The sequence below is a fragment of the Peromyscus californicus genome, unplaced genomic scaffold (assembly GCF_007827085.1).
Source record: "Peromyscus californicus insignis strain IS unplaced genomic scaffold, ASM782708v3 Scaffold_15__1_contigs__length_86483966, whole genome shotgun sequence".
NCBI lineage: Eukaryota > Metazoa > Chordata > Mammalia > Rodentia > Cricetidae > Peromyscus > Peromyscus californicus.
The window spans coordinates 53,638,505-53,654,589 of NW_026294447.1; the positions used below are offsets into that span (position 1 = coordinate 53,638,505).

At 49.3% G+C, this 16,085-nt stretch overlaps 1 long non-coding RNA gene across 1 annotated transcript; it reads right to left on the bottom strand.

The window, feature by feature from the left end:
- Window positions 1–275: 275 nt before the first annotated feature.
- On the bottom strand, window positions 276–4,869 carry LOC128110525 (uncharacterized). The gene is made up of 3 exons (XR_008218234.1): window positions 4,772–4,869; window positions 4,004–4,063; window positions 276–2,847 (listed from the first exon to the last, which is right to left on the bottom strand). It is a non-coding gene; the product is annotated as an uncharacterized LOC128110525 (long non-coding RNA).
- Between the last annotated feature and the right edge of the window lie 11,216 nt (window positions 4,870–16,085).

The window sequence follows — 16,085 nt, forward strand, 5'->3', positions numbered from 1 at the left end:
AGTCCCGTTGACAATGGAGATGAGCCATCAAACCCTAGAAATCTTAAAGCATCGCTAGTACCACTTCTGTCGCTGGGGTAAGTCATTAAAGCTGGCCCGGATTTGGAGTGGGGGTGATAGCACAGTCTACGTCCTGATGGGCAGATGGAAACGATAGGTTTTTGCACCCCGATAAGCCTTTCTGCTGACTCAGCAATCCAAATCAAACCGAATCAGACCAAATTAGAAAAAGCCCCAGTTTAATGGATAAAGCGTTCCCAAGTGATTCTCCAGCCCCCCAGAGAGGAGACAGAGATAAGAGACTAGAAAACCACATATCTGTTTCCTGGGATGCAGCTTAAATACCCTGTGGGAGAGGTCTTGAGCCTCTGTGGGGTTGAAGCTGGGTTTGGTGGGCTTTGAAGGGGCGGGTTTGGGGAAAGAGATGGGGGAGAGGAGTTGAGGTGGATCTTCCGCCAGAACATTCCAGACTCTGGGTATAGGATGCCAGGGTGCCAGGGGCTGAGGTGGAGCTCCCACCCAAACAGGAAAATCCCACAGGAGCATCCTGTGGGATCGGACAGGCTGTCAGGGCTATCTTTGGAAAATACAACCAGTCTCGCCATGCACTCACCATAGAACATTCTTGGGCCGCTAGCACATTCCTCATAGGCCACACGTGCTTGGTGTTTATCCCTGAGACTCTCAGGATGGTGCACGTGACTAACTACTTTAGATACCTACTCAAGGTCTCTCTGTATCAGTTCGCAGCATCTGGTCACACCTTGAAGCTTTGGTTCAAGCTCTGGGTTTGCTTTTGCTTCTAACTCAGAGGTGCTGCTGGTGCTGCTTAACCCCCAAGCCTCTGTTTTCCTTTCTATTCCATTAGTTTTACCTTTTTGGGAACTTCTGGAATTGTTATGAAGGTCTAAAGACACACCCAGAAGTGACGGTGTTTTATAAACTGTAAAGACCAAAGCTATTGACGGAATGGTAGCTGCATGCTTGGAGGCCCTCCCTCTCTGTACCCAGCTCAAGCTAATCAGACATCTCCTTTAAGCCATTTGCTAGGGCCCAAGCTTAAGGGCAGGTGTCCTGGGGGATGCTTTTCTGTTGCTATGGAAGCTGAAAGTGCATAGGGAGTGGATGAGACTCCGGGATTCTGGTTTAGGTAGGTGTTCTGTGAAGGCTGGTCAGTGAATGAATGAAGCAAAGATGAATAAACAAATGGATGGATGGATGGATGCTCAACCAGGCATTTTGCTCAGAATACCTTGCAGACCTTTGAAAACTCAACTGCCCCTTTTAATACTCTTGACTTATGTCATTTCCTTTAGATAAAAACAGACAGTAGAGATAAAATAACAGGCAGGTAAAATATGTATTTATCTTGTCTTCAGTCTTCTGGGACCGTAAGAGGCCCTGCCTCGTCTGGGGTACCTAATGACACTTCTGTTAGGGCCCCTGCTTGACTTCCAGGCTGCCTGCCCTTCCCCACTTTCTTTGAGCACATTGTAGTGACGGCTCATGTACCAGACACCGGCTGGCACTGGGGACACAGGCTGGCCGTTTCTTCAGTGTGCCACCTTCTCTGTGGCGGCCCTCACTTCCTCCTCCCCATCATCCACCCATCTTGAACCGTGCCAGCTCAGAGGACGCAGGCCAGCCGGTGAGGAAAGATTGGATGAATAAACAAATGCACTCATGTTCCGAGTGAACGGCTTTGGAAAACACTCCGGGCTTGTTCTGGTTCAGTGAAAAGCGAGTGTTTGGCTTCAGCTGGGGTGCATTCCACTCTAGGCTCCAGGGTTGCCTCTGTCCAGGACTCTGCAGAAAAATGTGGGGCTCTCCGTGAGTCAGGACTGATCAGAGCTTCTGAGAGCTGCGAGGAGTATCTTCACCTGAAGCCTTTACCTCTCTTTCCTGAGTCCCCAGAAGCCTGGTGCTGAGACAAGTGTCCCGGGCGCTGCCGTAGAGGCAGCAGGCATGTCCCTCACTTATCTCCTGCTCTAAGGGGGACCTTGGTCTGTGCCCCTTGGCCTCAGGGGGCTGGCCTCAGACAATGCATAATGTTCAGGACTCAGGCAGCCCTGGGCTGGTCACAAGTGCAGCATTGAGCTGCTGTGGAGTCAGGGAAGGGGCTCTGAGGCCTCTTTGTTCTAGGGTTCACATGGGTTGGTTGCTTGGCTGTCCACACAAGTATGCGAAGACTCCATGACCCTGGAGGTGGAAAATACCTGCCTGGGCCAATCAGAACAGGGATTAAGTGCAAGGCCGAGGAAGGTGAACAGAGCTGAGCCTGTCCTCTGATGTGCACCTGCACGCAGCCACTGGGGTGTTCCTAGCCAGCAGCCCTACCACAACGCAGGCCTTGATGGTTCTATTACAAGGTAGGGGATGGGGAAAAGTTGAGGCTTAGGGACAGCCAAGTGCTTAAGTAGAGTTGGCGAACCTGAGAACCGGAAAACACTGGTCCCACGGGATCACAGATGACATGCCCATGAACGAAGGGAGGTTGCAGAAAGCTCCTGTTTGTTTTGGAAAGCGAGGGGCCTGTGTGTTCTGTGGGAACTCTGCAGGGGGTGGCCAGGTATGGGAAGAATGTAGGCCTTGAATCCCCTCGTCGTTTCCAGGCTTAAATCTGGGCTCTGTGTGCTACGGCTGTGTGGTCTTGGACAGACTGTCTGTCGGCTCTGTCCCTCTACAGAACACGTTACACTCATTTCAGGTTTGGGAGAGAGTCCAGCACAGCCACCCCGAGGGTCAGGCCCCTGGGTATGTCTCAACCAGTGTTGTCACTGCTATTTCAGACCTCCAAGCAGGGTCCCTCTGAACTTCCATGCTGCCGGACCAGACGTCTCCCAGGCTCTGTGAAAGATCAGACGGTAAAGGCACAGGGCTAGAGCAGGCATCTCTACAGCACACCATGTGTTTGTGGGACAGAGCAGTCTGGTCTCACTGCACTATCCTGGGCAGTGTGGGGGCGTGCAGCAGCTTCGCTGGCCCCTGCGCACCAGATCTCAGAAGTTCTAGCCTTCCTAGATGGGACTGTCCACAATGTGCGCAGACATTGTCAGATGTCCCCTGGAGTGGGTAAGGAGAAAGCAGGACCTGCTCTTCAACTTATGCTTGCTGGCCTCTGCAGGCAGCAACTCAGCTCCCTGGGCCTTCCCCTTCAGATAGGAAGCATCATGTTCCGAAAGTGCTCACCCAACCCCGCTCCAGGACTGACCCTAGCGCTTCTGGGCTCCAAGTTGGAGTGCTACCCCCACCAGGAAGCCGATTGACTCCCCCAGACTAGGAAAGGGGCTGGATTCTGCTTGGTCTCCCACCACCCTCTCCTGATTTGGGGCTCAGTTAGAGATGTGGGGGCCATTTGAGGTGCTGTGGGTGGCACATGAGGGACAGCTAGCCAAGGATTTCCTTGATGCCGGGGGCAGGCAGCTCCGTGCAAGGATAGCAGCTGAGGCAGGAGCGTGGACTGTAGAACTGGAAAGACATGACAACAGAAGGAAGCCCCGTGAGCCTTGCCTTTCACATCTGTAAAATGGGAATAATCACTCCCTATCCAGAGGACTCCTGTGGGTTTGGAGTAAGTCCCAAGCACCCGGCACATTCGGTAAATGGTGTCTGGGACAGTGATGGCGGGTGTTAGCCCTAAGGAAGCAAGAAGTGACTGGGCTGTGCCAGGTAGGGCTGATGTGAGCAGCCTGCAAGCAGCTGGGCACTCTGGGACTGTAGCGGACTGCTATAGGGCCTAGAGCAGCCTTCACTCCTTGGTGACTTCTAGGACAGCAGCCACATTGAGTAGGTGTTGAGCTAGCCCATGTGGGGTCAACAGTGCCCCCTACTGGGTGGTTTACAGAGTGCAGGAGCAGGGAGCTGGTCTCTTGGACTTCACGGAGCTGTCTGAGCCCATCTGGCGCCTCAGCTGTCTTGACACAACCTTCCAGTCAAATGAAGACTGTCTCGGTGCTGGCTCCTGGCCAGAGAAGCCACTTTCCCACACGCTGCCAATGCCTACCTTTCTTGGTCCAGCCAGGTTCATCCTTGCAGTTCTCAGATTTAAATGCAGCGTCTTCCTCTGGGGGAACAGAAGCAGATGAGCTAGTGATGACTGGACACCCACCTGCTTTTTTGGCTCTGAGGAGGAGGGGCTTGTGAGCATGCTCAGTCAGCTGAGCAGTCAGTTTTTCCTCAGCAAGAGGGCAGAAGGCCCCCTTCTCCACATAGCCAGCACTTTCTCTCCCCCAAGCACTTACTCAGCTTGCCATGGGCAGATGTGGGCATGCACACCGGGCACACAGAGAAGCCTCAAGGCAGCTGACTCTCCCTGGGTGGGCTCTATTGTGGTCCCCTGGGTCAGAATGTCCACAGGCTTCCCAGGCCTTTTCTGCAGAGGGCAGGGGTTTTCAACCTGCGTGTGTGGATGTGAGATGGCCAGATAGAGCACCACCTTGAATCCTTCTCTTGTGGGACAGGAACATGTCCTTGCTCTGGGAGCTAAACTTTGTCACCCAGGCAGGCCCCCAAGTGCTTAAATAGGCTTTTCTGGCGAGAAGGATGACCTCTGGGTCTTTATTTTCCCAAGTGTCGGGAGCTGACCTCCAACACGATGTCATGAAGCACAGGCTTGCTAAGTTGAAAGAAAGGGGCACAGATCACAGGGGTTCCGGTGGCTTCTAGGTCTGCATGATCTTCTGCTGGGGCGTGAGGATTGATCTCTGGGGCTCTCCCTTGCTAGGCTCATCCTCTGACTGCCCCGTCCATGCACAAATGAAAGGCTACTCACGAAGATGCAGACGAGCCATGGGCACCGCAGAGGGCCAAGGCGCAGACTGTCCAGGTGGCAAACAGCTTGCCCTCTGCGCTAACATTCACCAAAGAGCGCCTCCAGGCTCTCTTCCAGATGACAGACTGGATTCTATCCCAGCCTGCCCATGGCCTCAGGGAATTCCTGTCACAGCCTTGAGCTGGGCTAGCTGGGATTTTCACTCGAATCTCTTTAAGAAAAACTGTGTGTGTTGGAGTGGGGGGTGTTCTTTTATTTCTTTTTTTCAGACTAACTATAAAAAACAAAATTAAGGGATTCAAGTTGATTTTTGCCTGTAAGTTGACAAAGATCCATGTTAGTATATGTACCATGGAATGTTGGAGGATATTTCTATTAAAACCTATTTGTGATTTTTTTTTTGGCATGTGTCTAAATCCAAATTCAACTATGCATCTTATATTTGATTTGTTAAATTTGGGAACCCTACAGACACATAAACACACACATGTGTGCATGTGCCTTCTCCATACCCATGTCCACTGTGTACAACACCCTTGATATCCGAATCCACTGACACTCAAGTCCCTTATGTAAAATGATGTGGCTTTTGAATTTCACCTGTACACACCCTCCCATGCACTTTAATGCTATATAAATACGCTGTCTCGCTCAGGAAATCACCAGAATATACAGATGAAAATTCTATAGGCCTAACTACGTTGTTTTTCAAATATCTATGACGGCCCTTGGCTGAATCTACAGACAATTCCACATTCCCACAAATAAAGAGGGCCTGCTGTACACATGAAAACTACTGGCATGCACATACATGACTGGTATGTCTAGTGACTGTGGATTCTGATACACACACACACACACACACACACACACACATACACACACACACACACACACACACACACACACACACACACACACAACCCTCTCCTCTCTGTGGACCAGCACACAGCATCTCCAGGGTGCCTTCAAAGTTGAGTTTATAGCCCCTAGGTCTGCGGTTGTTTCCTGGGACCGCTTCCTTTAGATTCCTCTAGGAACCTGTGTTTGCTGGCGGCCATGGCTCCTTCCTGAAGCTCCCATGGAGTTAACAGCTTAGGCCTGGTTTTGGAGCAGAGGCCTGGAGAGGTGGCAGACTCCCCCTCCCATCCAACCACCTTGGCCTCCTTCTCCCTAATGGCTTCTCTGTTACTTTCTGGCCTGTGGGCTGCTGGCTGGTGGGCCTTGTCGGGAGCAGGCCTCTTCCCTCCCACTCCCTAGCTGCTCATAGCTGGTTTACGTCCGGGCAGTGCCTACAGGGCCTGCAGCCTGGATGTTCTGAGAGTTTTATTGGCACCTCCGTCAAGCTGAGGGCCGTGGGGGTCCTTTGGGCCTTTCCGAGCTGCTTTATTGGAGCGGGCCTTCCAGACACAGCAGGGAGCAGCCGTTTCAGGGGAATCTGGTTTCTCTGCAGGCTTGGGCTTGTTTCCTCTCTGTTTGGCTTGGCAGAGCCGCAGCCTGGCCTGTTTTGATCTGCACCTCATGTTTGGGCTTTTTGTGGCCTGTTGGTGGATGAGGTGGTGCAGGGTTAGCCATTTCCCCCACAGCCACAGGGACACAAACAGAGCTTTGTGTCAGGCAGCGGCAGGTGGAATGGAGTGGAATGGAAAGAGCTCAGGCCCCTCCAGGGCTCAGGGGGAACGCTCTGGAGTTTGAAGCCGTTAAAATGCAAATAAAAACACTCCCCAGCACCTCCACCTTGGGAACCCAAGCTGGCCTGTGAGAGGACTGCCTGGCTGGGTCTCAATTACCACCAGCTCCTTTGGGATCTGGGATAGGAAAGAGGCAAGCAGAATTAATATTCTGCAAGGGGATTTAAATTTTAAAACCTCTCTGGGGGTAAAGTTCACAGCCAGGTCTGAGCAACAGATGGCCAGCGTGTCCCTGGCATTTGAAGCAGGGGAGGCCACGCTTAGGAAGAGAGTGTCTGGCTGGGAGAGCCCTGTGCCATCCATGGGAGGGCGAAGGCAACCCTTTCTGCGTTTGATTGGTCCCCAAACCAAATGAATAGCAGCCCATTTGAAATCAAAGATCTGACTGGTATCTGACTGGTGTTCCTACCTCAACTCTACTTCAGAGTCTGCCCCCCAGATTGTGACTAGTCGAAGATGCGGTCTTCAGTGAGATAGTTAGTTAAATGAGGACATTAGAACAGATCCAATTCACTACAGTTGTGTCTTTCTTTTTCTCTGGTGTGTGTGTGTGTGTGTGTGCATGTGCGTGTATGTGTCTGTGTCTGTGTGTCTGTGTGTGCATGTGCACAAGGACATCTGTGGAAGCCAGAGATTGACATCAGGATGTCATTCTTTTTCTCTGGTGTGTGTGTGTGTGTGTGTGTGTGTGTGTGTGTGTGTGTGTGTGTGTGTGTGTGTGTGTGTACAAGGACACCTGTGGAAGCCAGAGATTGACATCAGGATGTCTTTCTCAATCACTTCTCCACTTGATTTTTTGAGACAGCGTCTCTCACTAAACCCAGAGCTCATCCTTTTAGCTAGACTGGCTGTCTAGTGAGCCCTCCCACCCACATCCACATCCACCTGTCTCTGCCCTCCAGTCCTAGAGTTAGAGGTGCATGCCGCACACCCAGTTTGTTATATGGGTGCCGGGGATTCAAACTCAGGTCCTCACACTTGCCTAGCAGTACTGTTCTGCAAGGGGGGTTAAATTTAGAAGTGGCACAGCAAGGACTTTACTGACGGAACTGTCTCCTCAGCCTACAACTGTGTCTCTGGAAGAAAACATTTGAACATAGCCACACACAGAGGAACACGTGAGGCACAGGGAGAAGCTTCAGCAGAAACCAGTTCTATCCGCCCTTGATCTCCAGAGCTGGGAATAAATAGCGTTCCATTGTTTGAGCCTCCCTGACTTTGGCGCTTCCCTGGACAGTGCTAGGGAGCTCAAAGGGCCAGCAGCAAGAAGGGGGTCCTCCTCCTTTGCTTCTCTGTTGCTGTGATAAACACTAAATGAAAACAACTTGGGAATGGTAGAGTTTATTGCATCTTACTCTCCCCAGGCCACAGTCCATCACTGGGGGAGGTCGGGGCAGGAACCAAAGCAGAAACCATGGAAGATGCTGTTTACTGCCTCACCCCCTCTGCTTTGTGCTCCACCAGCTTTATTGCATATAATAAATTATATATAATCCTGGACCCCTGCCCAGGAGTGACGCTATCCAGAGTGGGCTGGTGTTTCCCACATCAGTCAATAATCAAGACAATTCCCACAGACATCGATAGCTACAGGCCACTCTGGGCAATCCTTCAAAGGAGACCCCCTCATCCTAGATGGCTCCTTAAAATTTATTATTATATCTATTATATATAATTTTAGTATATATATAATTATATATAATGTAATGTATGTGGTATAATTATATATGTGTGTATATAAATACACACATATATATGGGTGTTTGCGCGCATGTATGTCTGTGTACCACAGACATGTATGCATGTATGTGCAGTGCCCACAGAGGTCAGAAGAGGGCATTGGATACCCAGGAACTGGAGTTACAGACAGTTGTGAGGCACCATGCAGGTGCTGGGAGTCAAACCTGGGTCCTCTGAAAGAGCAGCCAGTGCTTTTAACCGCTGAGCCATCTCTCCAGCTCCGTCTAAATGACTCTTGATTATGTCTAGTTGACATTAAAAACAAATGGTGACAGAAGTTTTCAGGTACAACTCTGGTTTTGTTCCTTACTCTGTGGATTTGGGGACACAGGGCCACACAGTGTGGTAGTGAAGCCTCTGGTGCACAGAGCTGAGGGTGTTTAATCTACCCTGAGCAAGCCGGCTCAGCTCGGCTGTCACCCGGCTGTCCTTGGAGCTCATCAGCCATCCACTGGTGGCTGAGTCCTCCCAGAGCTGATGTTGACTCATTTTGAGGTAGTAGACCAGGAGAGAGAGTGAACAGTGGTCAGAGGGGCCCAGTTTCCTGAGACCCTCTTAGGCAGCAGTTCTCAACCTTCCTAATGCTGTGACCCTTTAACACAGTTCCTCATGTTGTGGTGACAACCCAACCATAAAATTATTTCCTTGATATTTCATAACTCTGGTTTTGCTACTGTTATGCATCATAATGTAAATCTGATGCATATCTGATATATAACCCCAAGGGGTTGAGACCCACAGGTTGAGAACCTCTGCTCTTAGGGATTCTTTGGGGTACCCTTCATAACTGTTCCACAATAGGGCAGGACAATAGAGCATCCTCTTAGCCACCTTGCCCCTCCTTCATGAAGTCTATTGGCCCTGGGGTTACTCTAACTGCTGGAGAAGGTGACCAGGGAACCACCAGGTGGCCAGAAGGATAGGGACATGGGAGGTGACATAAAGAAGCAGGAATAACATGAGGAAGGAGTGTCAGGTGTTCACAGCCCCTCCTCCCCACCACAACTATGCATCTCCCAGGATCTGGCTAACCACAGAGCTGGACAGCAACTCCCGCTGGCCGGAGCAAAAGACAGGCCTGGTTCCTGGACTCTGGCTCTCCAGTACATTCACTTCTCTTTTCTTGCAAAACTCTTTGTACTTAACTTGCCCACACTACCAGGGGCAGAAACAAACATCTCCTCTCTCACTACTCCTCACAATACCTTGGGCATCAGATGTGTGTTTATGTGTGTGATTTCCCCGTAGAGCAAGTCTCCAGCGGACACCAGCTGGGCATCCTGTAACCCTACTCTGACACAGGCTGTTCAGATAGTGTCAGATTACCACAGGTGGCGTGTTTGGTCCCCTGAGGTCGCCCTTCTTGGACACCAATCATAAAAGCCCTGGGTTGTTTTACCTGTGGTTCTGACTGACCAGCTATAAAGAGATTTGATTTGATTTGATTACTTTGCTGAAGGACCCCACAGACCTCGGGAAAACAGTTTAGCCATGGGTCTTAAAAGGGGGTAACACGGCCGGGCGGTGGTGGCGCACGCCTTTAATCCCAGCACTCGGGAGGCAGAGCCAGGCGGATCTCTGTGAGTTCGAGGCCAGCCTGGACTACCAAGTGAGTTCCAGGAAAGGCGCAAAGCTACACAGAGAAACCCTGTCTCGAAAAACCAAAAAAAAAAAAAAAAAAAAAAAAAAAAAAAAGGGGGTAACACTGGACACAGGTGAATGGGCAGGTGAAAGACACACAGGGCCAGGTACAGGGAAGGGACCACGTTCTCTGCCTTCTTCGGATGGGCCACTCTCCAGGAACCTCCCGGTATTCAACCAGACAAAGCTCTTTTGAACCTGAACCCCATCCTGTCTGGGGGCCCCACCCCCAATCATCTCATTAGCATACAAGATGCTGTCCTCACTTCAGAGCTCTCTAGGACACTTGGAGCCGTGTGTAGACATCAGATATGTGTCTCTTACTGTGCCATTGTACCCCACACAGTTAACCCTGGATCTGTTAGCAAATTCTTTCTCCGACACTCCACCAGTGTGCTCATGCTGGAATCTTCCAACTTGTGAACCACCCTCATCTCATCCCCCTGGGACCCGGGTATCCCCCTCTGTGGGCTGTGGAGTGGTCACAAGGCCTGCCTTGTCATGAAAGCAAAGCTTTCCCCTGCCTCAGTTCCTGCTCTCCTTCCTTGCCTTCGTGTGACACCTGCTGGGAGACGGGGAATTGAAGAGGTGAGCACAGCATAGTGGGAAATTTGGGTCTTTGGAGGCATGTCCATGAAGAAGGACTGTGGGGTCCTGGCTCCCTCTTCTCTCCTTCTTGCTTCCTGGCCTCCACAAAGTGGGCAGTTTTATGCCGCCACAAGGTCTCTACCCTAGGCTCCAAAGGAACCTCTAACACTGAGCACAAATGAGCCTTTTATCTTTGCTAGTTGATTTAGCCCAGGCGTTTGTTATGGTAACAGCAAGCAGACAGACACATCCGAGTGCCATTGTGTGTCTCTGTAAGGTTTTACATTCTAATTTCTCTTTGGGAGGAGCCGGAGAGTAGAATTGTGGAGACTTACGTCACCGAGAAGTTTCTAAGAACTTTGCCAAGTGACTCTTCCTTCCTACACTCCACTGTACACTGTCTGCACTCGGTGTTTTCAGGAAGCTAGCTGTTGCCATGGGTTTCGCAGGGTTAGCTAATCTCTACTGGCCGGTTACACATCTTTGTTTGCTCAAATCTTTCGTCCAGTCTTTCAAAAACTTTTGTTTCTTTATCGTTGCCTGGTGGAACGCACAGCTTGAGAGCATTTTCCCCACACTGTGTTTGGAATTCACAAATCCTCATATATTTCCCAGTTTCCCAATTTGTTTAAACAATAAGAAAGGCAACTTTTAATAGTATTGCTTTATTCTTATTTTAAAATTTATAATAGCTTAATTGAGGTATAATTTATATTCCATAAAATCCACTTATTTTAAGTGAGCATTTGTGATAATTTCAATTTTTAATACCATAAGTGGTTTTAGCTGAATGAAGTCCATTGTTTTTCTTCGCTGGTTAATAGTTTTTTCACCCTAAACATTTTTTTTTCTATCTCAAGTTTGTGAAGATTTTTCTCTCCTTTCATTTTCTTATGCCCTGATATTCGCATACCTTTTGAGTTAACATCTGTTTGTTGTGATGTGTTTGCTCTAGGTAGCTCTTCTCAGTGGACAAGGTCGGAACACATGTAAAAGCAAAACTCCATCAGTTCGAATTGATGTTCTTAATTTAGATTAATACTACAGTTCTTTTTAGTCTTAACCCATTTCTGTCTTATTTAACACATGTCTATCTTATTTGCTTCCTCATTTGTCAGGCATCCCGATGGTCAAGGGATTAAGAAGGAGATTTAAACCCTAACAATTTAAATCTCCCATTATTACCCATTTTATTATTTGACACACTGCAATCTTGTGACATTAATAATACCTTCACCAAGTCTGGCATTGTTGGGCCCCATAAGGTCTGGGCCTGAGGCCCAGTGTAACTTCCCCAGCCCAGCTTGAGTTTGGTGACCTGTCCTGGGACATGACTTCTGCATGAGTGACTCAGCACTCCCTGACATAGAATCGGCTGAGATGGCATCATCTCATTGGCCCGCTATCCTCACCCCATCCCCCCCATCACCCCAACCTATATAAGTTCACTCCTGATACAATAAAGCGAGTTCCTGCTTCGACAAGACTCCCAGCCCAGTGTGTTTCTCTCCGGTGGACAGGGGAGGTCTGGGTCGTTCCGACACTCATCATCCTGCTCAGCCCCAGGGAGAGACCTCTGGACCGGTCCTGCCTCCGCCCTATCTGTCGGTCAGACCAACATGGCATAGTGGTGCACACCTTTAATCCCAGTACTCCAGAGACAGAGGCAGGCAGATCTCTGTGAGTTCAAAGCCAGCCTGGTTTACAAAGTGAGTTCCAGGACAGCCAAAGCTACAAAGAAAAACTCTGTCTCAAAAAAATTAATAATAATAATAATAATAATAATATAATACCTTCACCAGGCTGCGGGTGTGGCCCAGTCGTCAATGTGCCTTCAACTGCATGGCTGGCTTTAGGACTTCACACATATGCTGCCCAAATACTCTACCCGAGTTGCATCCCCCAGCTGCAGCTCAGTCATTAGAGACTGCTTGTCTAGTGTGCATGAATCTCTGGGTTTGACCCCCAAGTAACCACAGCCAACTGAGTGTGGTGGCTCACACCATAATCCCAGCACTTGAGATTTGAAGGTAGAAGAATCAGAAGTTCAAGGTCGTCGCCGTTAGTTACATATTAGTTTCAAGTGTTAGGATAATCTTTTTGTACACTGTGAAGATGTGTCTCCTAAGGCACCTTCTGATTGGTTTAATAAAAAGCTGAATGGCCAATAGCTAGGCAGGAGAGGATAGGCGGGACTTCTGGGGAGAGATAGGAATTCTGGGAAAAAAAATCAGAGGCTCGAGAGAGTCACCAGCCAGATGTGGAGAAAGTTGGACATAGGGTAATGAGGAGAGGTAAGGAACTATGTGACAGAACGTAGATTAATAAAACTGGCTTAATTTAAGTTTTAAAAGCTAGGTGGGAACAAGCCTAAACTAAGGCCAAGCTTTCATACTTTATAAGAAGTCTCCATGTCATTATCCAGGAGCTGGCAATCCAAAGAAAGATCTGTTACATTCAAGGCTACCAGGGGATACACTGTATCAACCAGGGCTGGCTCACACTTGACTGGGAAGGGGGAGGCAGGAGGATCAAAAATTCAAGGTTCTCCTGGACTAAGTAGTAAGTTGGAGGATATGTGTAGTCTAAGAAGAGGAAGAGGAAGGAGAAAAAAGGAAGGAGGGAGGGAAGGGAGGGAGGGAAGGAGAGGGAGGAAGAGATGAAGAAAGAAAGAACTCCATCCCAGGCTTCTTCTGCTTGTAGAATGAAAACTTTATGCCCCTGGGCAAAACATTCCCAGTGCTGTAAAATGACAATATTTGTTGCTGGGAAAAAAACGGCTCCTTGAATGGTTTCACCTTGTTGAAAGTAGAATTCCTCTCGGGAACACATTCTCGTTTCTTGTTGTGAAAAGGCTCTCACGCATACAAAAACACAAACCAAACAGAACAGGGCCTTTCATGTCGGTGTCTGGTTTTGATTTTCCCCTTTGGTGACCAAATCAGATTTGCGATGCTGAGGAAGTTAATCGGGGGCCGAGATGGAACTGGGGTTTGTACTGAGTCCAACCCCTTTGTTTGATGCCCGTTATCTTCGGCCTCTGAGCAGCTGTTCCTATGATCTCCAATCTGCCCGGCACTGAGGCCTGACTTTATCATGAAACAAGATGAAGGGACCAAAGGGTTGCCTTTTTTGTTTAAGAGAATGCTAAAACTTCACAAGAAAACGTTTTTTTATCTGGTCACTGGTTGGCAGGATTTACAGCCTCCTGGGAGGAGAGAGGTTAGGAGAGGTCAGCAGTCTACTTTGCCTGCAATTAGGGAAGCAGAAGGCTTAAAAATAGGATTAGTTATCCACTTGGGTCCTTTGGGTGCTTGGCTTCCCCCAGGGGTCAGATCAATCCTCAAAGAGTCTTCTCAGCTCCACCTGGGTGCCAGGTGCCATGTCCTGTTCTTCAGAGTCCAGTCAGCTCAGCTTTGAAAGCAGACTGGGGCAGAGGGAGCCCGAGTTTGACTCTTACACTCTATAGGCTGGCACAGGGCTTCTCATGCAGGGCACTGGGGACGTCCTTAACAACCCTAGAATTAGAGGTGAGTGATGAGACCGATGTACTGAGGTCAGATGTGGTAAGATGTGGTTATCCCAGGATAACCAGGGATCTCTGAGCCTGTGTCTCATAGCAAAGCCCTGGATGTAGGAAAAGACAACAGTGATTGATGGCCTGTGCTTGTAATCCCAGCACTGAGAGGGGGTGGGGGAGCGTGGCGTGGTAAACACTAAGTTCCCTGAGGCTTGGTGGTCAGGCAGGCTAGCCCAATCAGTGAGGTCCAGGCCCAATGAGACACTTTGTCTCAAAAAACAAGCCTCTGAGGAATGACATCTGAGATTGTCCCCTGGCCTCTACACACATACACACACACACACACACACACACACACACACACAAATATGTAGATGTATGTATGTATGTATGTATGTATGTATGTATCTAATCTATTTCTCTATCTACATATTTATCTACCCCCATATAATTCCATTCTATTTACCTATCATATATTATATATGATATGTATCGCATCAGATATATGATATACACATCATATATGTGTGTATATAATATATATGTGTACATATATATATACCTTCATATAACTCTTGATGTCACTCAATGCATTGTAACATCTTCCTGCAGGCCAAGCAGCCTCTGGGACTTGGGTTGGTCAGACGCCATGAGGTCACCATCAATCATGACTTCTTCTAATCTTCTATCCCTTATATAACCTAAGAGCAGCAGTGGCAAAGTGACAGTCATGTGAAGATTGTTCTCTGGCCGACATGCCACTCATCCGGTGGGTTCGTCGGGTGTCACCTCCTCTGGGAAGCCTGGCGGATCTCCCACTCCCCACACTCACGTTCAACATGGAGCTTTGCACAGCTCTGGTATTGTATTTGCTGGTTCTAGCACCCATGGAACTAGAGATTAAAGGTCAAATGGAGCACAGACCTGAGAGAACCTGGGGGGCAGGCAATGTCATAGTTGGTCATTATGCAAGAGAAAGAATGGGGGAGATCATGAAGGGCCAGATAATAGAGCATAGTCTCTGGAGGGAAGGCCCAGAGGATGCTTAGGAGATGCTGCTCTGGGGACCTTCCATGCTCAGAGCCTGGGGGAGACAGGGACAAATGTGACAGTAACCCACAGTTAGGATGCTTAACTCGTCTCCAGGGTTAGCATTTATTTTCCTGCAAGTGTAACCACCCAAACAAAGGTGGTTTCTGCAAGGTCCTGGGTGGGCGGAGTGTGAGTGGGTGCACTGTGAGTTTGGTGGATTCTATTTCCACCATGAAGCTGAATGTCCCCGGGATCTAAGACACAGAGGAGTCAGTACCAAATCCTGGGTCTCACACTGGGTGAGCGTGGGCTGCCATCTGATTCCGGCAGCCTGGCTCCCCAGCTTGTGTGGGGTGGAGGTAGGGACACAGAGAGTCTCACAGAGAGTTGCTTGATGCTCAGCATGCCCTACCCTACAGCAAAAGCCTGAGAGAGAACCTGTTGTTTCCAAAGCGGTCCCTGACTGTTTCCCTCCCCCAGAAAACCTGCCTTTCCCTCCACTGGCCCCACCCCCAACGTGGCCTTCCACACACCCTGCACCTCCCACAGCTTCTTGGCTTCACCTCAGTTGGTCCTCTCACACTGGAGCTCCGGGTGAAAGTGTAGTCCTGGGATAGAGTGCTTGTGGGGAGTTGCAAGCCCTCGCGCTGGTCTGAAGGGAAGTCCCAGGGTGACAGTCTGTCCATTTCAGTCCTTCAGGCTGCCATCGGGACTCACTCCCCCTGGTTTCCTTCTTACCTCTGCCAACCTCAGTCTTCACAGTATCTGGCTGAAGCACAAAAACTCATACTGCATGCTGCTGTGGGATGTTCTGTATGGCAAATGTGTTGCTAATTAGTCAATAAATAAAACACTGATTGGCCATTGGCTAGGCAGGAAGTGTAGGCGGGACAAGGAGGAGAATAAAGCTGGGAAGTGGAAGGTTGAGTCAGAGAAACACTGCCAGCCACCACAATGACAAACAGCATGTGAAGATGCCAGTAAGCCACGAGCCACGTGGCAAGGTATAGATTAATGGAGATGGATTAATTTAAGCTGTAAGAACAGTTAGCAAAAAGCCTGCCACGGCCATACAGTTTGTAACCAATATAAGTGTCTGTGT